The sequence below is a fragment of the Colletes latitarsis genome, chromosome 5 (assembly GCF_051014445.1).
Source record: "Colletes latitarsis isolate SP2378_abdomen chromosome 5, iyColLati1, whole genome shotgun sequence".
Lineage (NCBI taxonomy): Eukaryota > Metazoa > Arthropoda > Insecta > Hymenoptera > Colletidae > Colletes > Colletes latitarsis.
Window position 1 is genome coordinate 23,883,265 of NC_135138.1, and position 24,299 is coordinate 23,907,563.

The window sequence follows — 24,299 nt, forward strand, 5'->3', positions numbered from 1 at the left end:
TCGTCCCCCACTGGTGGCACCACCTCTCGGACGACCCATACTCTAACCGCATGTGCATGTGACAAGCTTACATGTATATGTATATTCCTACAATTTGAAATTTTTGAATTTAATTGTTAATAACTTTTTAACGAAGCCTTCATCAACAAATTTTTATTCTTGATTTTCGTCTTATTTTGGCGTGTAGAATCTCCCATTAAAATTGTTCTAAAATTTTTTTAAAGTGTCCGACTGTGGAATTGCTTAATCTTTTTTTCTATAGTTTCGAGTTTCTCTTTCGGACTTAACTATTTTTTTTCAAGTGTTAATTATAAATAATGATCTATATTTACTTATAAATGTTCTAAAAGTATTTAAAAAATATTTTGATCTTAAACATGTGTAGAAATAATTTTGAAGCGATTTTTGCGTTGGAGTATTTTCTTATCTCCACATCATTTGAAAATAACTCCAAAATACGATACGTATTGTTAAACTGTTGCAATGCATAATAAACAGTTGAAATTTAAAGAGATTTGATAATTCAGTTTATGACAGTCTCCTGACACGTTGTTGTTTTTTTTAGAAACGTTTTTTTTTGTAAGATTATCTTAATAAACTGTAATTAAAAAGAAAACGGGATTCTAAAGACCGATACAGGATTTTTAAATCCTTCACTTGTGTTTTACACTGATTGCCCTATCATAAACATACGAATATCGAATCTGTATGGATGAATATATTTGCGATAACTTCTGAGTGAACTTCTAGTTGGCAGAAGAAATCTACAAAATAGAAAAAAAAAGAATAAACTCATGGATTCAACGTTACGCACCTCGCAACTGTACATTAGGGTGAGCTTTATTTTTCGACCATCGAATTATTTTCAAGGCGCCTCCCAGAATTATGCCATTGGATGAAAAAATAACCTATGCAAAATGTGAAATTAATCGTACAATGGGAAAACAAGCCGTATCGAATTTGAAAATCGATGGTGGTCGTAGTCACTAAATGTTGCACGCAATTTCTGTGCAAGTTTTATTCGGAGTTCTGATCGATAGATCATTTTTATAAGTTATGGCCAGGAGCTTCTGCAACAGTAGCAATAAAATGAGCAATATCGCGATCACTTATTGTTAGTTTACATCTATCCAACGTCATTACTACAAGGGTGGTCCCAGAAGTACTCGACCTGAGGTATAGATGGCGGTTATTGTTTAAAAAAAAATGACTATGATCGAAAGTGTGAAATTTTTCGACAAAATTAAAAAATTTCAAATCGTTTTGGAAAAATTATTTTCGGTTGCGGGAATCAATGACAATCATTTTTGGTGAATACACATACCCACGAAATCCCGCGCATTTTCGAGAAAAAAATTCAGTACGTGCGGAACTTTAAACGTTAATAACTTTTTAACGAGATAGCCGTTTCGAGCCAAAACTTGAAGGGGTGATTTCACCCCTTAAACTCGAGTTACCGCAGCTAAAAAAAAATACGTGTCGATTAGTTTTAGCTGCTTCATAAGTGTACGAAGTTTCATCAAAATCGAAGCCCGGACCGTTCGCGAAGGTTCCTTGTGAGTCGAAGGAACAGTCGAAACAGTGGACTATAAAAGGAGAACCAGCTCCAAAGAATGCGAAGACAGTTTCATCTGCTGGCACGGTCATGGCGTCAGTTTTTTAAGATGCGTGTGGTATAATTTTCATTGATTATCTTGAAAAAGGAAAAATGATCAACGGCGAGTATTATGCCGCATTTGGCGAAAAAGAAAGTGTTGTTTCATCAAAACAATGCACCAGTTCACACATCCGTTATCGCGATGGCCAAAATCCAGGAATTAAAGTTCGAATTGCTTCCTCACGCACCCTATTCGCCAGATTTAGCCCTCTCGGATTATTTTCTTTTTCTAAACTTGAAAAAATGGCTTGGTGGTAAAAGATTTTCCAATAATGAAGAGGTGGAGTCTACGATTAATGGCTATTTTGAGGAGCTCGATGGTTCTCATTATAAATAGGGTATCGAAGCTATTGAACACCACTGGGAAAAGTGCACCCAGCTAAAACGAGATTATGTTGAAAAATAAAGATATTAGTTCCCAAATTTCTTGTGTTTTTTTTGTTAGGTCGGGTACTTCTGGGACCATCCTCGTAGTTTTGCTGTTATAACCTGTTTCTGAGCCCGTCTTCTTTCTAGATTACTCGGACCAGGTATATCTACTGGATTTTGGAATTCAATATCTTCATCGACATTGAATTAGCTTTCATCTTCGGTAAAGGATGATGATATTGATGATGCTTGGAACGATGCTTGAAAAGATATAAAAATATTAAGAAAAATGATAAAAAAAACAATATTTTACTATACATAAATTAAATATATGAAAAAAATAGATACCTTCAGCAACACTCATTTCAAATTCTTTTTGCTTCTTTCGAATTGTTTGTTTGTGTTCTTTTTCAGACAGTTCGCGATCCCCTCCCCCAATCATAGAACCAGTCTTCTTTTTTTCTTTGATTCTGAAGAAATAACTTATCTTCGATATTGATCAATTGTAATGCATCGGCGTGTGCAATATCGAATAGATCATTTAACTTATCAAGGAATCCTTGCTCTCGATTTTCTTGAAATTGATTTCGGCATTTAGAAGATTTTTGCAACATCCTCCATTCAATATATAAAGATTCAAATTTTTCAGAAACGCAATGTTTTTCTTGTTGGAATTCGTGCTTTTCCCCCCAAAATTTCAACTTCTTTTACAACTAAAGAAGCATTTGAATGGACGCTTAATTTCACTTTACGGATCTTGTAAAATAACATTCTTAATTTTTCAATAATTTGACTTTCGTCATGATTGAGTAGAAATAATTTTTCTTCTCCAGTTTGCATTTTTGAATCGAATTTTCACTTTTCGTTTTATATGCCGCTGCTCTGTTACTTCGCTGAACACTCGGAATATATTATTTGTATAACTGTCCAAGTAGATGAAAAGTTTTCGCTTCGTTTTCGAAAATTTCAGGTGTCCACTGATTGGTCAGGTCATAGTAAAAATTTCAATTTTCCAATCAGCGGAATCCTAAGTGTTGTTAATTTATTGATAGTATGATACATTTGTAATGAAAAACCTTTTTCGTAACATACATTTCAGTATCAATTTTTATTATACGATATACGATCATAATGCCGCGTCCACATTGCTGTTCTCTCCACTGTGGACGCGACATAAGTCTATTCACTATATTAAGAGAAGAAACGTGAGATGACATATTACCATTAATTAAAAAACTATGTTCTAATGAATTACACTTGATGCTCTTAAATAAATTCAAATAATCAAATAAAAGATAAATATTTTGACCATTTCGATTAAAATAAGGATTTTCTATTTTTACTCTTTCTCTTGCTATGCTTTGGTTGTTTGCTGTTTCATCAGAAATAACAGCTTTGACTATCAAATCAATACTGTATAGAACACCTAATAATCGTATACATTTGACTTAATTTCTTGAAACAAGGAACGCAATCGGTTGTTTCCAATTAGTGAACAAACTTTTTACTATGAAAACAAGTATTACGTCCATATTGCTGCGCTTCTACTCAAGAAACCTAAATCTTCGAAACCCGCAATGATTTGTTTATTTGAGTGGAAACTAGAACATTTTTTAATTGCTATTTCATCAAATAGCAAAAGGTCGTTGGCCATTTTAATCGCTAAAACATTAAGTAGATTTGGATAAATTTGAGGCCAAATGTCGATTTTACCGAACCAACAAATGATTGTGACCGAATTTGGAAGATGAAACTTGAGAATAATGCGCATTTTATTATATAACGAGGGCAAAGTGTAATTATTAAACATTATTAAACACAACCGACGTTCCTTCTTTGTATAAGTTGTTCTCGAGGAAAATAATTACATTAAAATAAATGTAAAAATAAAATTACAACCTCTGTGTGCGATTGCTTTCTTCAGGCATACATCATTAATATTGCTCGAAGAAATTTTTTGTCGTAATCTATCTAAGAAGTTTAGATTTATTCTTCTCTCGCTGTGACTCATTTTCAAGTTTCTTTATTTTACCGCTTTATTCTATTGTAAGAATGGCTTATACTTTAGCGCAAATGATACAGAAAACTTGGTGAAAAATAAGATACACGTGCTTATGCTTTTTAGTCATTTTTCTTGAAAGGAAACGGAAGTAAGTGAACATACAACAAATGTATACAGGGTATTCGGCTACCCCTGGGAAAAATTTTAGTGAAAGATTCTAGAGACCAAAATAAGACGAAAATCAAGAATACTAATTTGTTGATTGAGGCTTCGTTAAAAAGTTATTAACGTTTCAAGTTTCGCCTGTAGAACGGCAATCTGCGAACAGCTGCTAGTGGTTCTCACTCAGAAAACTGTAAGGCTGTCGATACGTCAATGAGTAGAGTTTCTCATGCTGAGTGAGAACCACTATCGCGTGCACGCAGCTGTTCGCAGATTGCCATTCCTCAGGCGGAACTTTAAACGTTAATAACTTTTTAACGAAGCCTCAGTCAATAAATTGGTATTCTTGATTTTCGTCTTATTTTGGCTTTTAGAATATCCCATTAAAATTTTTCCCAGGGATGGCCGAACACCCTGTATACAGGGGATTCTAGAGGCCAAAATAAGACGAAAATCAAGAATACCAATTTGTTGATGGAGACTTCGTTAAAAGGTTATTAACAATTAAATTCAAAAATTTCAAATCGTTCTGGAAAAATTATTTTCGATTGCGAGGGTCAATTACAATCATTTTTGGTGAATACACATACCACCGAAATCCTACACAATTTCAAGAAAAAAAATCGGTTAGGTGCTGAAATTTTTCGGCGAAAAAAAATTTTTTAAATCGTTCTAAAAAAATTATTTTGGGTTGCGGGGGTTAATTACAATCATTTTTGGTCATTATACATACCCTCGAAATCCTACCCACTTTTTAGAAAAAAATTTGAAAATCTGTGAAATTTTTCGACGGAAAAAAAAATTTCAAATCGTTTTGTAAAAATTATTTTCGGTTGCGGGGATTAATTACAATCATTTTTGGTCATTATACATACCCTCGAAATCTTACCCACTTTTTAGAAAAAAATTTGAAAATCTGTGAAATTTTTCGACGGACAAAAAAAATTTCAAATCATTTTGTAAAAATTATTTTCGGTTGCGGAGGTCAATTACAATCATTTTTGGTGAATAGACATACCCCCGAAATCTTCCGCATTTTCGAGAAAAAAATTCATTACGGATGGAACTTTAAATATTAATAATTTTTTAAAGAAGCCTCATTCAACAAATTGGTATTCTTGATTTTCGTCTTATATTGGTCTTTAGAATATCCCATTAAAATTTTTCCCAGGGGTGGCCGAACACCCTGTATATAAATGTTACTAGCAGTAATGCGTTGTTCATAAGACACAGTTCACATCGTTGAACTCCAGCACTGAGTACCGTAAGTACTCTCATATATGTCCTAGACACACCTTCGCTTTGAAGAAATAGGGGCGGTACTTGAGCGACATAAGGATTTCAGTTTTTCTCGAGGATCATAGTATTCCTTTAGGTCAGAAAGCCATGTGTCATATCTGCCTCTAAATTATCCTTCGGAATTGCCGAGTTTATGTCATTTGGCAATCGAGTGCAGAAAAGGTAAAAATTCTAAAAATATTGCTCTCCAATATTCTTGTATTCTAGCTAAGAAATAACCATTCTTTACAATCGTGTTGAAAACCTTGTTGCACGGAGACCTATGGTTTGTTTCAGAGATTTTTGAGGCGGAATAGTTCATGTGCGTCGTGGAACACTATAAACATCAAGTTTTTATGTGAGAGGTCTACCTCCCCTAGTTCTGAGTCATTTTTTCTAGCAGGTCCCTAGGATTGATTGGAAATATAATTAGTTCCAAGACTTTTCAAAGACAATATTCTACGTAAATTAATTATTTTATTACAATTTTTTGTTGTGGATATACACGTTTTTAGACCCCGTGATTATTATTTAACTGTTGAAAAAAAGAAATTTTTTTACTATTCGTATGAATGAGCAATGGATATGTATATTATTAATATGATTTCATATAAGGTGCTAAATGAATTTTAATGAAACTTTACATTCGAATTTTATGTTCTCATTTTAAAGTCCGGTTAGACAACTCCGTTAACTACATTTCACAGTTTACAACAGACATAGTTTATGTAAAAGGTGAAGATAACGTAGCCGCTGACATATTTTCACGTATCAATACAATCAACATGCCGACAATACTAGACTTAGACAAGATATGACTTCAACAAGACGACGAGGAACGTTGAGTTGTATTTAGCATCGTCGTTGCGAGTTCCCGAAGCGGCGAATTCGACCTCGATTAAATAAAACCAAATGCCTAGATAATCTGTGTCTTATATTGTCTATTGTTCTAAGTTCACTATTGTAAGCGTCAGCTTACGATCCGATCGAAAAACCAACCAACTCGTGCACGAACAACCAACACGTGGTCGAATAATCAACACATGGTCGGACAATTTTAGTATACAGGGTGTTTGGCCAGCTCTGGGAAAAATTTTAATGGGAGATTCTAGAGGCCAAAATAAGACGAAAATCAAGAATATTAATTTGTTGTCTGAGGTTTTGTTAAAAAGTTATTAAAAGATTGCAAATCATTCTGAAAAAATTATTTTTAGTTGCGGGGGTCAATTACAGTCATTTTTGGTGAATAAACATACCCCCGAAATCCTACTCAGTTTCGGGAAAAAAATTCTTTACCGAAAATCTAATGTGGGGCCAGAAATGCTTCCCTGAAATTTCATGAATATCATTAAAATGTCATAACTTCTGAACGGATTGAAGGATTTTAATGTTTAAAAAGCAATCAACGCGTATGTAGAAATTCTAAAAATATTGAAAAAGTTGTTCCTTGTCCCCGTAAACTTAAAAAAACCCCACAAAAATGGCCTAATTGTCAAACAGCCATAACTTCCACGATAGTGAATATATTTCAATGAAACTTTTTTCTGAAGTAGAACTCATGGTTACCTACAAAAAAATATTAAACAACTTTTCTGTACAGCGTCAAACAATTTTATTAAAAATGAAATACGAATTTTTAAGAAACATCGACAGCGAGGTCCCTAAATTTTTCCGTGAAAAGAAAATTTCAAATCATTCAGAAAAAATTATTTCTGGTTGTGGGGCTAAATTACAATCATTTTTGATGAACAGACATACCCCCGAAATCCTACGCAGTTTCGAGAAAAAAATTCGAGTAAGTGCTAAAAGTTTTGGGTGAAAGAAAGAATTTTGAATCGTCTTGGAAAAATTATTGTTAATTGCAGGAGTCAATTACAAGCATTTTTGGTCAACAGACGTACCACAGAAATCCTACTCACTTTAGAGAAAAAAATTCCTTATCGAAAATATAATTTCTGGCCAGAAATGTCTGCCCGAATTTTCATGCGAATCTTTAAACCATTATCACTTCTTAACGGATTGGAGAATTTTAATGTTTCAAATGGCAAACAGCGCGTAGTTTGGTGAAGAATATGTAGAAATTCTAACAATATTGAAAAAGTTGTTTCTTAACTCCGTAAAGTTAGAAAAACCCCATAAAAATGGTCCAATTTTCAAACAGCCATAACTCTTATAATAGTGAATATATTTCAATTAAACTTTTTTTTGAAGTAGAGCTCATAGGTACTTACAAAAAAGTATTAGACAACTTTTCTGTACAGCGTCAAACAATTTTATTAAAAATGAAATACGAATTTTTAAGAAAAATCGACAGGGGAGTGTTGCCTAAATTTTTTGGCGAAATTGAAAAGTTTCTAACTATTCCCGAAAAAATTGTTTTCGATTGCGTGGGTCAATTGCAACCATTTTTGGTCAACAGTCACACTCCCGAAATCCTAGTCAGTTTCGAGAAAAAAATTCGTTAATGAAAATATGTCTGATCAGGAATATTCTACTTCGAAAAAAAAAATTTCAAATCGTTCTGGAAAAATTATTTTCGGTTGCGGGGATCAATTACAATCATGTTTGGTGAATAGACATACCCCAAAAATCCTGTGCATTTTCGAGAAAAAAATTCAGTACTGGTGGAACTTTAAACTTTAATAACTTTTCAACGAAGCCTCCATCAACAAATTGGTATTTTTGATTTTCGTCTTATTTTGGCCTCTAGAATCTCCCATTAAAATTTTCTCCGGGGGTGGCCGAACACCCTGTATTTTGTTGCATTTCTATCACTTATTTCTGGCTTTTGTGTATGACAGTACAAGAAGACCGTTCCAAATCGTTTATTTACGGCACTCATATTCGATAACGGCTGTATATCGCGTTGACACGATTGAAACTGAAGGACTCGAGTGAACGCGTATCGAAACGCACTGGAAGTGTTTAAACTAACATAATCTCCCTCTCATTAGGTATCAAGGTTTACAAATATCGCGTCCACGCTCTTATCAAACAGATTATATCGTTACCACAGACATACAGTCTCGAAGACTACTATTTCAATTTCACAATTGATACCTTATAAGGGCATTATTTTACTCTGTAAGATTTCCATATATTACGAATTTTTCTACTTAATGATTTGAGTGTCAAACAGCGTTCTCCTTCGAGTTTATATTTCATTAAAGACCAAACATTTTCTGAAAAAGGACTCATCGTTCAACACGACGTCGCTCCAATCGCAGTCAAGATTCTCGTGTGTCCACGTTAGTCGTTTTTTGACGTGCTTTATTGCAAGCAACGGTTTGACAATTGTGCTTTGCTGTGCAACATTATTTGTTTATAAACGATTTATAAACAATTTACCCCTTACACAAAGAAAGCAACAGATTCTTGGAAAAGAGACGGACGGTCGCTTAGTTTTCCTTTTCAGTAGTTGCCCTCTTTGATCCTCGATCAGAGAGGTTATCGATATTCTTAATGTCTTCATATTGTTATACCTAGTTATTAACAAATTCACGAGACTTGTGCATATATTTTGATGTATTTCTAACACTTATTTTTGGCTCTTGTCGGTGACAGCACAAAAAGATCGCTCCAAATCGTTTATACAGGATGTTCGGCCACCCCTGAGAAAAATTTTAATGGGGGATTCCAGAAGCCAAAATAAGACGAAGATCAAGAACACCAATTTGTTGATGGAGGCTTCGTTAAAAAGTTATTAACAATTAAATTCAAAAATTTCAAATCGTTCTGGAAAAATTATTTTCGGTTGCAGGGGTCAATTACAATCATTTTTGGTGAACAGACATACCCCCGAAATCCTACTCAGTTTCGAGAAAAAAATTCCTTACCGAAAATATAATTTCTAGCCAGTAATGTCACTCGAAAATTTCATGCGAATCTTTAAAATGTCATAACTTCTGAACGGATTGGACGATTTTAATGTTTAAAAAGGCAAACTACGCGTATTTTGATGGAAAATATGTACAAATTGCAAAAATATTCGAAAAGTTAGTCCTTGACCCCGCAAAATGAGAAAAACCCCATAAAAATGGTCCAATTTTCAAACAGCCATAACTCCTACAATTGTAAATATATTTCAGTTAAACTTTTTTCTGAAGTAGAGCTCATGGGCACCTACAAAAAAGTATTAGACAACTTTTCTGTAGGGCGTCAAACAAAATTACTAAAAATGAAAAAGGAATTTTTAAGAAAAATCGACAAGGGGGTAGGTGCTGAAATTTTTTGGCAAAAACAATTTTCTCAAATCGTTCTAAAAAAATTATTTTCGGTTGCGGGGGTCAATTATAATCATTTTTGGTCAATAGACATACCCACGAAATCGTACCCACTTTCTAGAAAAAAAGTCGAGAAGGTGTGAAATTTTTCGGCAAAATTAAAAAATTTCAAATCGTTCTAAAAAAATTGTTTTCGGTTGCAGGGGTCAATTATAATCATTTTTGGTCAATAGACATTTTCCCGGAATCATACCCCCTTTCTAGAAAAAAATTCTATGCCGAAAATCTAATGTGAGGCCAGAAATGCTTCCCTGAAATTTCATGATTATCTTTAAAATGTTATAACTTCTGAACGGATTGAAGGATTTTAATGTTTAAAAAAACAATCTACGTGTATTTTAGTAGAGAATATGTAGAAATTTTGAAAATATTGGAAATGTTGCTCCTTGATCCCGTAAAATGTGAAAAACCCCATAAAAGTGGTCCAATTTTTAAACGGCCATAACTCCTACAATAGTAAATGTGTCTCATTGAAATTTTTTTCTGAAGCAGAGCCCATGGGTACCTACAAAAAAGTATTAAATAACTTTTCTGTAGGATGTAAAACGAAATTACTAAAAATCAAAAACTCATTTTTAAGAAAAATCGACGAGGGTAGGTGTCAAAATTTTTAGCGAAAAAAAAAGATTTCAAATCGTTCTGGAAAAATTATTTTCGGTTGCAGGGGTCAATTACAATAATTTTTGGTCAATAGACATACCCCCGAAATCCTACCCACTTTCTAGAAAAAAATTCGATAATGTGTGAAATTTTACGACGAAAATAAAATTTCAATTCGTTTTGGAAAAATTATTTTCGGTTACGCGGGTAAATTACAATCATTTTTTGTGAATAGACATACCTCAGAAATCTTGCGCATTTTCGAGAAAAAAATTCAGTACTGGTGGAACTTTAAACTTTAATAACTTTTCAATGAAGCCTCAATCAACAAATTGGTATTCTTGATTTTCGTCTTATTTTGGCCTCTAGAATCTGCCATTAAAATTTTTCCCAGGAGTGGTCGAACACCCTGTATATGGCAGTCATATTCGATAATAGCTGTATATCGTATTGACACGATTGAAAATGAAGGTCTCGAGTGAATGCGTATCGAAGGAAACTACAAGTGTTTAAATTAACACAATTTCCTTCTTATTAGGTACCAAGTTTCGAACATATCGCGTTCACGCTCTTATCAAACAGACTGTCTGACGTAGAGATCCTCCTTAGATTGAATATCAACGTCATATGACACAGGAAGATCATCGTCGTTGTATGACGCACCTTTTTTTTTCTTAACAGATGTAGCATATAATTTTTCGGAACTCATTAGAGATAGATGTTTTTGATCTACCTCTATGGTTCGATATTTTCCCGCTGACGTCCTTAACGACGACTTCAGCACGCAAACAGCACTGACGGAGGTCGAACAAAGTCTGTTACGCTTTCTAGTTTTTACGTCCGTCAACATTGAGAATAATCTTTCGGCCTCGGCATTGGAATTTGGCAAAGATCTAATTGAATTAACTAACTTACCCAAATGTGGGTATTTAAACTCATTTTGTTCATTCCGTGTTGATAAAATCATTTTCCATAAGCCGTCGAATTTCATAGTGGAAAGCATCTCCTTTTCTTTATCAACAAAATCCAGATGTAATTTAAACCATTCTTTTTGCAAACCCTTTACGTCAAAACCGTCGAATTTGTTTGCAACAAAGAGAACAGCTCTGAAGGAATTGTTTCTGTTTGTATCCATTAAAGCCCAATAATGGCTGAAAATGCGCAGACTGCTGAGGAATTTGTCGTTGATCGGTAATCGATGGCGAATTTCATTTGCAGCCGTAACGTAAAAATGCAAACAACGTTCCCGAACGATTTTAACAATATCGGATTTGCCTTCCTCGATCAATTCATTGAGGAAGCTGTCGCATTCCGCACCAACGCATATTCTATCAAGCTCGATTTGATTTCCGTGACTCGAAAAATCCACATTAATTACTGTATCTGTTTGCTTCAACAACTCTGGTTTCAAAAAGTTTTGCAGCATGCTGTGCAACAGTGACATTGAAGATTGTTGAAGCAAATGGATCCTAGTTTCTTGGCTCTGGAAGAATATGTTAAATTTAATGAAAAAGCCAAGAGCATATTTCAAGAAATAGAGGTATGCCTTTATTTCTGGATTTTCTAATAAGATAAGAATACGTTCCCCAAACTTTGTCTTCTCGTTCAAGTCCAATTCTCGAAGATACGATATAACACAGTCCCAATTATCTAATAACGAAACTACAGCCGCGTGGTGGGAAAGCCAACGCGTAGTGCACAATTTCGAAATTTTTCGGCTCTTAATTTGGTAACATTCTTGGAACTCGCGGAATATTGCGGACCGTTTAGGGCTGGAATATATAAAACCTACAACCTGGTGCAAGACTTCCTCGCATTCGTCTGGAAAGGTATTGCACGCTGCGCGCACTACCAACGCAGAGGAATGGCAAGGACACCTCAAAGTTAAAAACTTTTCGCCGAGAATTTTCGCAAGAGCAGCCTTAAACGAGCAATATTGCCCTACCATGACGGACGCGTTGTCGCACGATAAGGCAAGGATGTTTTCGATCGGAATTTCTTTTTTCCACATTTCGCGTCTGAACGCTGCAAATATCTTTTCGGAGCTGCAATCCTTCGCGTCGAGATTAATTAATTTTAACAATTCCGATCGTACATCCAGAGTCGCGGGATCGACGTAACGAGCTAGTAACGTCATCCACTTCTCATTCGTCGAATCCGAAGTCTCGTCGATAAAAATTGAAAATTTATTGTTCCGCAGTACACTGGATAGGCGATCCGTTTCACAAGGGTACAGAACCTTCGTCACGATATTGGAACACTTCGTTCGACCTATCGTCATGCTGTCCAAAATCGATTTTGGCACGGTTTGAAAGTACTTAAGGATCCGGCCCGCGACTCGAAACGGAACATTCAGTGTAGCTATTAAAGCTGCAAATCGAATCTCCGCGATCTGTCGCTGTTCGTCGAACGACAGAGCCGGTCCTTCGGATCGCGTATTGAAATCGTTCGATTTACTCGCGTCTATTCCATTTTCTGCACAGTTCTCAAGGTGGTATTTAGAATCTGCATGGCGATTTAAAGTGTACAAACGTGGTTTTAATTTTATTTGGCATACCGAACAATAACAAGAGGTCGGAACGTCGTCGACTTCGCGCAACCACGGTTTAAATTTTTTAATGTTAAGCCAATGAGGCATGGCAGCCTGTTTCGGACTTTCCGCTGTGTTATTATTTATTAAATTTTGTTTTGAAGATAAAAATTTATGTCTCGCAGATTCTAAATGCCTCTTGACGTTCGAGGATCGACACTTGAAAGTTTTTTTACAAATAGAACAATAAAAAACAGTATTGTCCTCTGGTACTTCGCGTAACCATGACTTTAAATTTGGATCGTTCATCCAAACAGACCGAAAGCTATATTTCACCTTTTTTGGGGGTTCCCGGAACGCTGCCATTTTTTTGTATACAATTTAATTATAAATATTAACTATTAAAAACTCACCCAAATATACGAAATATTACAATATTAACTGTTTTGAGTCACAGGGGTCATTGAAAAAACACTGTCGAGAAATACCGAACAGCGCAATGGCGCTTGTCTGAACTTATTTCGTATAGAGCCAAGTGGCGCGAGATAACACTTTTCTTATTTTGTGTCGACACATGCAATAGCGTTTCTCTGAATTTATGTTTGCTGGTAACAAATAACGGATTCACGCTTGTTTTCACTTGTTTCGATGTGGCTAGCAAAGTGATCAGACGTATTGTTGCATAAATATTTAAAAGTTAAGCGCGCTATTTCGACAGACTGTGAGGATCGACTGAGATCACGCTGCACGGGACTCGGACGGCTATAGATAACTCGGTAGGCATTTAAAGACACTTCTACACAGAGTAACCACTGGAATATCACGTACGCAAATAGACAACGGAATTCGCGGCTGGGCTTATATCCTCGGGTTAACGCGATATTTAAACAAATATCAACATTATTAATGCTCTGTTCGAGGGCATATCTGTTGTTTTTAAGCTCTCATCTTATCTAATTCTACAAAAATAAATTAGGAATATTTCAACATATTTAAACATGTACAGTTGCGCACGAAAGTATTCGAACGCTTGCGTGCCAAATTGATAGCAGGTGAAACTCCCACGCTGGACTCGCATTTACAAAACAATACTGAAAGAAATGAAAAATACAAAACTTGAGAATGTGTGGGTAATATTAAAAAAAAATCTGTTGTCTACAGAATTGGCCGAATATTAACACATTGTTGGCCGGCAATTTTACACAGTATGTCATGTCACCATTTTGTAATTGAATGTGAAAAATAAACTCCAATAAAGGGTATAGTCGAATAAGGGGGTCAAATGTGCCCTTGAATCAAATTTGACATACGATGGATCCATCGATAGAGCATTAGAAAAAAACGTTCTGTGCCAAATTTCAACCCTCTATCTTGTTCGGAAGGGTAGTTATAGGGACAATCCAGATTAGCGAATGAGTGCCTATTTCCCCTATTTAATCGAGTACGAAAATTATGAAAAAAATCTGGTGCATTGTGGTTATCGAGATACGTGTTTGAGAATTTTTTCCCATTTTTCGATTCCAAATCCTAGGCGTGAAAAATTAAAAACGCAGAAAAATACCGATTTCGTATCGAAGTTTTCGAGACACTAGATTTATATAATTACTGTAAATGCATATTGTCATTGGTTATATCCCTAAATTTTTTTAGATATTTTCGGCGTTTTTCACGTGAAAAATCAACTTATACTTTGAATTTTTGTATTCCCTTTAATGGATAACTATATTCTATGGTTTTAAACAATTTTATGTTGAATAGAACGGTGTATAGGATAGAAAAACAAAAATAGATCACCAAATTAAAGATGCTATGAGCGTTATATTCAGAAGTATCAGCAGTATTTCCAAGAAATGCGATGGTGCAGTAAGATACTTGACGGTGGATACGCTACAAACTTGTTGACTCTGGTTCGCGCCCCGTTTAAATCAATTATCTTTTTTTTACTTTATTAATTATATATTTTTTCAATTTTCAACTATATAAGAATGAAAATCTATTTAAAATATTTATATACAGGGTGTTCGGCCACCCCTGGGAAAAATTTTAATGGGGGATTCTAGAGGCCAAAATAAGACAAAAATCAAAAATAACAATTTGTTGATGAAGGCTTCATTAAAAAGTTATTAACTTTTAAAGTTCCGTCCGTACTGAATTTTTTTCTCGAAAATGCGCAAGATTTCGGGGGTATGTCTATTCACCAAAAATGATTGTAATTGAGCCCTGCAACTGAAAATAATTTTTCCAAAACGATTTGAAATTTTTTTTTCCCGTCGAAAAATTTCACACCTTCTCGAATTTTTTTCTAGAAAGTGGGTAGGATTTCGGGGGTATATCTATTCACCAAAAATGATTGTAATTGATCTCCACAACCGAAAATAATTTTTCCAGAACGATTTAAAATTTTTTTTTTTTCGTCGAAAAATTTAGGCATTTAATTAGATTTTTGGTAAAGAATTTTTTTCTCGAAAGTGCGTAGAATTTCGGGGGTATGTGTAATGACCAAAAATGATTGTAATTAACCCTTGTAACTAAATATAATTTTTTTAGCATGATTTGAAATTTTTTAATTTCGTCTGAAAATTTCAGTATCTACTCGAATTTTTTTCTCGAAAGTGGGTAGGATTTCAGGGATATGTGTATTCACCAAAAATGATTGTAATTGACCGCTGCAAACGAAAATAATTTTTCCAGAACGATTTTGACAGAATTTACCACACAGTATTTGTTTAAATAAGTAATATATTTAACATATCAGGAAATAATTTGATAAATATGAATGAACGCAAGCAGGCTGTTGCAGCTCGTAATGCAAATCAAAACGTAACATACGAGAAGCGTCGCGAGAAGGCGTCTCCAAGACGAAAGAAACAAAACCGTCAACGATGTGAATGACGCGCATCTCAACGACCTATTTTATATCAAACACATATAGATTGCTTTCTCACAGATTTGAAATTTTTAAATTTCAGTGTTAATAACTTTTTAACGAAGCCTCCATCAACAAATTGGTATTCTGTATTTTCGTCTTATTTTGGCCTCTAGAATCCCCTATTAAAATTTTTCCCAGGGGTGGTCGAACACCCTGTATGTAGGATAAAGCTAGCTGCGAGAGCAATGGTCCTGAGGAATTCTTATCAAAAACTTTATTTCACAAGAATAATTATTTCACACCGCACAAGCTTGCTCTGCATTTACCAATCGCTCTCAATGCTCTGCATGTACCAATCGCTCTCAATGCTCTGCCTTCCCCGGTCGTTCTCTCCTAATCTCTCATACACACACACACACACACACACGCCTTGAGACAAAACAACGCACTAACATTCTCACTCCACATATATATATACAAAAACAATTTTGGAGCAGTTTCTATTCCATCGTTTCTCTAGCTGCGTAACATTAATACATAATTACGACAGCAACTATTCAAAAATAGCGCGTTATAAAAATAGTCGGATTATATTGCACAATAGCATGCTTTTTTAACAATTCATTTGGAAAACGCTTAAATTCAAACGTTGGACACCGTGATAAAATAATAAACAGAATGTCAATTGAACAAACGGAAAATACATTGGCAATAGAAGTAGTGAGAAAACACTAACAGACGAAAAGTACTATATAACATGGGTATCTGCGACGGATCTTCTCGATTTTCCACAGATGACAGAGAGAGACTAAAAAATTCTATTTATCGGATCGCATCAGTTATCGCAAGCAGTTTTGTATTTAGCAGAAATAATGGTCCAAGACAACAATATTTACATACATTCCTCAAAAGAAAATAATATCATCATTAAATTCCAAGTAAAATCAATAGTAATAGTAAAATGTATGGATGTTACTTAGATTATATACCAAACTCAATTGGCTATTTCGGAGTAAAAAGCTATTGCTGTGAAAGTGTTGTAAGGTTTATGTAAAATAAAAGAACTTCTCCACAGTTTTATTTATCTATTAAGATATAATATATGTATAACACAAAACTCACACTCTGATCGACACGCTCGCCGACTCTTGCTCTTTTCCACTTATACACGCACACTCGCTACTCTTCAATTCGCTAACTTCGACTGCTCTCTCTCCTCCTTTTTTCCTACTGAATGTTCTCCTACCACCTATCCTATTTGGGACAATTTAAGTACAGTATAGATCTTACAGTGTTAATGGTAATCACACCATCGGATGTTGTTCACATATTGCAATTATTATTTATTATTTGTCACATGCTCGATACTTGTCGACAATTATAAGGCCTGCAGAAATGTTAAGTAAAATATCTAACGAAGAGCAAGTGGCATATGTTATTAATAAAAACAGAGATGAAGTCTAAAGACATCAGATATGACTTTATTCAATTTACCTAACGATCATGTAGAGGAGTATTAGTACAAGAAAGTTCATATATGTATTAAGTATGGAAAAATATAAAGAATTGTATTAATAACAGGAATCAATGTGGACATGTTAAACGGAAATAGGTAACAATAGAATACTTTCTCGTCTGAAATATGTAATTTAATCTGTCAATAGATGTAAATATTCACCCTAGATGCAGTCATCAGCCATTCGAAAGACACATTCAGTTACGGTCGTCTCGAACCCTGGGTGGCCACTCGCTCTCCGTTCACACGATAATCTTAAGTACTCAATTCCAAACACTTTTCTTTCACACGTCGACCAATCTTACCAAAACACGTTGCGTTCGTTCTGCAAAGGATCCACTCGAAACATTCCTCAGCCATACAGGTTAATAAACATTTATACGGCATATCCATTCCTACAATATTTACATCTATTGACAGATTAAATTACATATTTTAGACGAGAAAGTGTGTTTCGGCCTCGAAGCACTATGCCCAATTGCTCTGTGCTGCACGGACCGTGTGTATGACAACAGCCCCGATGCTGTGTTCCCTTAACCGTGGCGCGAAGGACCACCCAACTGATGTTGGGAAATTGCCGATACCCTTGAATTCCGTTGATTCAAGGAGAGCCCGTTGCTACTTTAGTCCGCTATCGTATGGTGAGACGATTCGAGGTGTAAGCTCGATCCACACGAATTTCCAAAACCAATGTCCAAACGAATCTCCTGGCGCATCTCATCTAAACTCCTAAAGTTACCCTTAACCTAAGCTTGGTATCCCCTACCAAGGTGACGAAAACGCGTAGCATTTACCGGTGGGAGGATTGGTTAAACCAATCCTCAAAGTCGTCACCTTGGCAGGGCGTTTCTTAACCTTTTGCAATATTCCCGCCCACCCTGCCGACCAGTGTCCCGGTTCATCATACAAGAGTGAGCGAGAACGTTGCCTTTTTTATAAATAATTTGGGGAAAGCCAGAGCCCCCAAGACCCTGGTGGTCTGCAGATGTGCGCTACCGCGGGTTTACGATACGTCAATCGCTATTGAGGCAAGGAAGAGTTCCAAGGATTCCAAGTCCCGTGTGGAGTTTGGAGTTTCCTTAATGACCGTAACGTACTTTATCAAGCAAAAATGTCTCGAAGGCCTAATCCTCAAAAATAACGGAGAAGTCACGACCGTATCATAAACCCCGCGATGTCAAGGTTCCTTAAGAATCCTTAACAAAGTGTTCTATTGTTAGCCATTTCCGTTTAACACATCCATATTGATTCCTGTTATTAATACAATTCTTTATATTCTTCCATACTTAATACGTATGAACTTTTTTGTACTAATACTCCTCTACATGATAGTTAGGTAAATAAAATAGTCATATCTGGTGTCGTTAGACTTCATCGCTGTCTTCATTAATAACAGATGCTACTTGCACACATAACCAATGACAATATGCATTTACAGTAATTATATAAATCTAGTGTCTCGATAGCTTCAATATGATGTAGTATGCAGGGTGTTCGGCCACCCCTGGGAAAAATTTTAATGGGGGATTCTAAAGGTCAAAATAAGACGAAAATCAAGAATACCAATTTGTTGATGGAAACTTCGTTAAAAAATTATTAACAATTAAATTAAAAAATTTCAAATCGTTCTGGAAAAATTATTTTCGGTTGTGGAGCTCAATTACAATCATTTTTGGTCGTTACACATACCCTCGAAATCCTACCCACTTTCAAGAAAAAGATTCGAATAGGTAATTTTTTAGACGAAATTAAAAAATTTCAAATCATGCTAAAAAAATTATATTTAATTACAGGGGACAATTACAAGCATTTTTGGTGAATAGACATACCCTCGAAATCCTAACTATTGTCGAGAAAAAAATTCCTTACCGAAAATCTAATGTGAGGCCAGAAATGTCTGCCTGAATTTTCATACAAATCTTTAAAACGTCATAACTTCTGAACGGATTGGACGATTTTCATGTTTAAAAAAGCAAACTACGCGTATTTTGGTGGAGAATATGTACAAATAGCAAAAATATAAGAAAAGTTGGTCCTTGACACCGCAAAATGAGACAACCCCCATAAAAATGGTCCAATTTTCAAACAGCCATAACTCCTACAATTGAAAATATATTTCAATGAAACTTTTTTCTGAAGTAGAGCTCATGGGTACTTACAAAAAAGTATTAGACAACTTTTCTGTAGAGCGTCAAACAAAATTACTAAAAATGAAAAAGGAATTTTTAAGAAAAATCGATAGGGGGTAGGTGCCTAAATTTTTCGGTGAAATTGAAAAGTTTCAAATCGTTCTGGAAAAATTATTTTCGGTGGCGGGGGTCAATTATAATCATTTTCGGTGAATAGACATACTCCCGAAATCTTACCCACTTTCGAGAAAAAAATTCAAGTGTTGAAAGTTTTGGGTGAAAAAGACTTTCGAATCGTCTTGGAAAAATTATTTTTAGTTGCAGGGGTCAATTACAAGCATTTTTGGTCAACAGACATACCCCCGAAATCCTACTCAGTTTCGAGAAAAAAATTCCTTAACAAAAATCTAATTTCTGACCAGAAATGTCACTCGAAAATTTCATGCTAATCTTTCAAATGTCATAACTTCTGAACGGATTGCATGATTTTAATGTTTAAAAAAGCAAACTACGCGTATTTTGGTGGAGAATATGTACAAATAGCAAAAATATACGAAAAGTTGGTCCTTGACACCGCAAAATGAGACAACCCCCATAAAAATGGTCCAATTTTCAAACAGCCGTAACTTCTACAGTTGTGATTATATTTCAATGAAACTTTTTTTTGAAGTAGAGCTCATGGGTACCTACAAAAAAGTATTAGACAACTTTTCTGTAGAGCGTCAAACAAAATTACTAAAAATGAAAAAGGAATTTTTAAGAAAAATCGATAGGGGGTAGGTGCCTAAATTTTTCGGTGAAATTGAAAAGTTTCAAATCGTTCTGGAAAAATTATTTTCGGTGGCGGGGATCAATTATAATCATTTTCGGTGAATAGACATACTCCCGAAATCTTACCCACTTTCGAGAAAAAAATTCAAGTGTTGAAAGTTTTGGGTGAAAAAAAGACTTTCGAATCGTCTTGGAAAAATTATTTTTAGTTGCAGGGGTCAATTACAAGCATTTTTGGTCAACAGACATACCCCCGAAATCCTACTCAGTTTCGAGAAAAAAATTCCTTAACAAAAATCTAATTTCTGACCAGAAATGTCACTCGAAAATTTCATGCTAATCTTTCAAATGTCATAACTTCTGAACGGATTGGACGATTTTAATGTTTAAAAAAGCAAACTACGCGTATTTTGATGGAGAGTATGTACAAATCGCAAAAATATTCGAAAAGTTGGTCTTTGAGCCCGCAAAATGAGAAAAACCCCATAAAAATGATCCAATTTTCAAACAGCCATAACTCCTACAATTGTGAATATATTTCAATGAAACTTTTTTCTGAAGTAGAGCTCATGGGTACTTACAAAAAAGTATTAGACAACTTTTCTGTAGAGCGTCAAACAAAATTACTAAAAATGAAAAAGGAATTTTTAAGAAAAATCGATAGGAGGTAGGTGCCTAAATTTTTCGGTGAAATTGAAAAGTTTCAAATCGTTCTGGAAAAATTATTTTCGGTGGCGGGGATCAATTATAATCATTTTCGGTGAATAGACATACTCCCGAAATCTTTCCCACTTTGGAGAAAAAAATTCAGTATTGGCGGAACTTTAAATGTTAATAACTTCTTAACGAAGCCTTCATCAACAAATTGGTATTCTTGATATTCGTCTTATTTTGGTCTCTAGAATCCCCCATTAAAATTTTTCCCAGGGGTGGTTGAACCCTGTATACTAAAATTGCTGATGAGACGTAATGAACCTGACCAATCATTTAATGTCCCTGGTCGGGGGTTGGATTTCCGAAATCCGCCTAGTCCAAGTTGCCGTCCACCAGTCGGGGTGCAAACTGGACCCCCCTGAAAAATGGAAATTTCCCAACACCCGACCGGGGACCGTGCTAAGGTACCAAGGCCGTTAATCGACCGAGCGACTATTTGGAAGGTTTATGACACGTCAATCGCTATTGAGAACAATGGAGCAGGGTCCTGCTACGAGTTCCTAATTGCTTCATTTTTGTAATGATTCTTTAGGGCCCTGACTCCTCGTTTAGCTGTAACTATTAACAAGCGAATTGAAATTAGCTATCCTCAAAAATAGCGGTATTTACAAGCGTCCGTATCGTAAACCTCGCCAAGTTCCTAACAGCTTTTGCCGTAAACGCGGTTCCTTGATCAGTAATTATACGTTTAGGCCTGCTGTAATGTGATATGCATTCTCGGATGAATTATAAAGTTAATTTTAAATTCAAAAGGATTAAAAACATTTGTTAAGATTGTTGATGAGGTCGGGATACGAAATAATAAACTCAGATACAATAAACGAACAAAATGGAAATTTATGTAAAAGTAAAAATGGCTGCACAGAACTGTTCCGTTTTACATTTGACGATGTAATGCGACGAGCTCAAACATTCATTGCTTCTCAGCAGGCAATGACCCGACATCCATCCAGTGCCTGATAAATAAGTTAGTCCATTTCTCTAACAAAGGTATGAATAGTTTCTTCGGTAGGAGTAGATTTTGTGGCAAAAAGCCATGTAAACTTAGTAAATGCGTCTACAATAGCTAAAATGTATTTGAAACGATCGGCAGTTCTTTCGAGCGGTCTGAAATGATCCAGATGTAGTGTATAAAATGGTATTGCAATTTTTTCGACAATTGCCATTTCTCCCTCAGGTTTCCCATGTGCCAAAGAAAAACTCAGATATTTTACACAGTTTTCGATGTAATGTCTTACTCGTAGCTTCAGACATGGAAACCAATAATGTCCTACAATTCCATGTATAGTTTTATCGATGCCAACGTGGCCCATCTCATCGTGATAAATTTTAATAATGCTATTAATCATGTTTTCTGGAACGACAAATAAATTTTTTTCTTGGTACCTGCGAAAAATTAGTTCGTTAATTAGTACAAAGTATTTATGTTCTTTGGTTTCCAGTTCCTCTGCTAGCTTTTTTAGTTTTGTATCTGTTAGTTGCTTATTCATGACTTCATCTTCAGCAGTAATGGAACTTATCATCATAACGCTTCGACTCAGACAGTCAACGTGCACCATTTTATCTAACGCTCTGTGTATCAGCTCGAATTTATAATTTTGTAACGCTAACCTCCAGCGTGCTATCCGCGGATTTATATTTATTTTTTTCATCGCCTGTACTAACGAATTACAATCAGTAACGACGCGAAGTTTTATGCCTTGCAAATATACATGGAAACGCTCTATAGCTCGTACAATAGCTAGAGTCTCCAATTCATAACTGTGACAATTTCTCTCTGCGTCCGAAGTTGGCTTGCTAAAGTAACCAATTAGACGCATGTGACCATCAGATTGTTTTTTAAGTAAAATAGCTCCAAAACCTAGAATACTGACTGGCATGTGTATGTATTTGCGACAGGGTTATACAGGATGTTCGGCCACCCCTGGGAAAAATTTTAATGGGGGATTCTAGAGGCCAAAATAAGACGAAAATCAAGAATACCAATTTGTTAATGGAGGTTTCGTTAAAAAGTTATTAACGTTTAAAGTTCCGTCCATACTGAATTGTTTTCTCGAAAATATGCAAGATTTCGGGGGTATGTCTATTCACCAAAAATGGTTGTAATTGACTCCTGCAACCGAAAATAATTTTTCCAGAACGATTTGAAACTTTTCAATTCCGCCGAAAAATTTAGGCACCCCCTTGTCGATTTTTCTTAAAAATTCCTTTTTCATTTTTAGTAATTTTGTTTGACGCTCTACAGAAAAGTTGTCTAATAGTTTTTTATAGGTACCCATGAGCTCTACTTCAGAAAAAAGTTTCATTGAAATATATTCACAATTGTAGGAGTTATGGCTGTTTGAAAATTGGACCATTTTTATAGGGTTTTTCTCGTTTTGCGGGGTCAAGAGCCAACTTTTCGAATATTTTTGCGATTTATACATATTCTCCATCAAAATACGCGTAGTTTGCTTTTTTAAACATTAAAATCGTCCAATCCGTTCAGAAGTTATGACATTTGAAAGATTAGCATGAAATTTCAGGGAAGCATTTTTGGCCTGAAATTATATTTTCGGTAAGGAATTTTTTTCTCGAAAATGGTTAGGATTTCGAGGGTATGTCTATTGACCAAAAATTATTATAATTGGTCCCTGCAATCAAAAATAATTTTTTTAGAACGATTTAAAATTTTTTAATTTTGTTGAAAAATTTCACACCTTCTCGAATTTTTTTCTCCAAACTGGGTAGGATTTCCGGGGTATACCTATTTATCAAAAATAAGTGTAATTGACCCTTGCAATCGGAAATAATTTTTTTAGAACGGTTTGAAAAATTTTTTTTTTCGCTGAGAAATTTCACCACCTACCCGAATTTTTTTCTCGAAGGAGGGTAGGATTTCAGGGATATGTGTATTCATAATTGTAATTGACCCCCACAACCGAAAATAATTTTTCCAAAACGATTTGAAATTTTTGAATTTAATTGTTAATAACTTTTTAACAAAGCCTCCATCAACAAATTGGTATTCTTGATTGTCGTCTTATTTTGGTCTCTAGAATCCCCCATTAAAATTTTTCCCAGGGGTGGCCGATCATCCTGTATACAGGGTGTCCCGTAAATAGTGTAAGAGCCGGGAATGTGGGGTAGCTGAGACGATTCTGAACAACAATTTCCTTTGCAAAAATGTCGGATGGAGCTTCGTTTTTGAATTATTAACGAAAAACACTGACGAATCACGGCGCTTGCCTGCCGCGCGCTCAGGGCCGTCCGAACTAAGAGAGCCACCGTGTCGGGTAGGTAGCAAGATGTGCATCGGAGATACGTCGAGGAACGAATACAAATAATTAAAAATACTACCACTGCAACTGTTACCTCTGCGGATTGGATAAATCAGCCACCTAAATCGAATTTATTAATTATTTGTATTCGCTGTTTCC